The sequence below is a fragment of the Sinocyclocheilus grahami genome, unplaced genomic scaffold (assembly GCF_001515645.1).
Source record: "Sinocyclocheilus grahami isolate Dianchi unplaced genomic scaffold, SAMN03320097.WGS_v1.1 scaffold1097.1, whole genome shotgun sequence".
Classification (NCBI taxonomy): Eukaryota; Metazoa; Chordata; class Actinopteri; order Cypriniformes; family Cyprinidae; genus Sinocyclocheilus; species Sinocyclocheilus grahami.
Genome location: NW_015506276.1, coordinates 158249 through 160300, shown reverse-complemented (window position 1 = coordinate 160300; position 2052 = coordinate 158249).

The window sequence follows — 2052 nt, the reverse complement described above, 5'->3', positions numbered from 1 at the left end:
ACACACACACACACACACACACACACACACACACACACACACACACACACACACACACACACACACACACACACACACACACCACGCACACAAACACACACCACCATTGACCATGCTGCTGTTGAACCAGAGAGAGCAGAGATCGTTTGAAACAGCTTCACAAACAGTGTTTTCAACTATTTTCAACTATTGCTATTTCTGTGCAAATCAAATAATAACAAAAGATTTGGGATAAAAGTTTATAATCTGGATATAAACACATATGTTATGGCAGCTGCGATCAAAATGAGTAAATGGCGTGTGAAACTAATGTTACACTTCAAATAAAGATTTCATCTTTTACACTGTTATGCCAGTAGGTGGCGCCCAGTGACTGTTAAAATGTAGGCCTGATTGATGAGATTCGTTCAAAAACTCTTGAGTCTTCTTTCATGATTTTTTACATAGTGAATTCATTTAAATCATTCAATATTTTTAATAGGCTCAACATGGACATTTATAGATAGACTCATTTATAACATTAAATAGAATATTTTGTCAGAACCTCAAGTAAATTAGCTTACATATTATTTTGGTTGGTTGCCTAATGTTTTGTTTTTAGAATCGTGCAGCAACAGATCTCTATCTCTAAAAAAGAGCTGTTTTTAGACTAAAGAGAAAGTTTTGAGTTCTGAAATTTAGAAGATGTTTACAATGACCTCTTAAATGTCAAAAGGTCAAGGGAATTTTGGATTCTCAGTGTTTGACCCCTTTAATTGTTTGTTGAAAATTCTGATCAAATAAACAGCAGTAAAACCAAGAAATCACATGTGTTTTTGCATTTTCTGTCAGAAAACCTGATCATCAGCGATGCTGAACCTCTTCAAGTTTATTATCTGGATATAAACACATTTGTGACTCTGCAGCACAGAAGCAGTGTTGAGTCGCTGGAGTATATTTGTAGCAATAGCCAACAATACATTGTATGGGTCACAATTATACATTTCTCTTTTATGCCAAAAATCATTAGGATATTAAGTAAAGATCATGTTCCATGAAGATATTTTGTAGATTTCCTACCGTAAATATATCAAAACTTAATGTTTGATTAGTAATATGCATAGCTAAGAACTTCATTTGAACAACTTTAAAGATGATTTTCTCAATATTTAGATTTTTTTGCACCCTCAGATTCCAGATTTTCTAATAGTTGCATCTCAGCCAAATATTGTCCTATCCTAACAAACCATACATCAATGGAAAGATTATTTATTCAGATTTCAGATGATGCATACATATCAATTTGTGAAAATTGACACTTATGACTGGTTTTGTGCTCCAGGGTCACATATGTTATGGCAGCTCCGATCAAAATGAGTAAATGACATGTAAGACTTCAAATAAAGATTGTAACTATTACAAGTTTTGCCAGTAAAAAAAAAAAAAAATCCAGATTATAAATTGAGTTTAAAAGAACAACTAATAAGCCTACATCTGGCATCTATCTTGCACTGTTAGCACTATTAGCCAATTAAAATGTACAGTCTTACAGACCAGGATGTAAAATGTATAAATAACATTGTAGTATTTGGGACAATAATAATGCATTATAACAGACAGTGTTGGTTACTTTTTTCCCAATTTATTGACTGACAGCTCTGCTGTCCCCATGTTGAGAGAAATCAGATGTTACTGTAGTTCTAAAATAAATATGAATATGCATTAATTCATCTCACTCACAAAAAACAAACACAGATTCAGTATTCCTCAAAATGAATAAAAATAATGCAACTCCTTTGTCTAATGTAAATATCCTTTATGTATTTAATCCCATTCTATTAACCAATGTCTTTGCTCCTGACCTTCGATGATCCAGTTCAACCGTACTAATTAATAAAGCAAAAATTACTCTAGACAAACATTTGTTGCTTTGTTTATTGCTGAAGTGTGTTGAAATGTCGTCTTCTGTATTCTACTGTACTTTCCCTTCAGCCTGAGACTTATTCATTTCACTTTTGGTGTGAAAAGGCTTTTATATTTGCCAAAAATAAAACTTTTTTATTTTAAAAACAA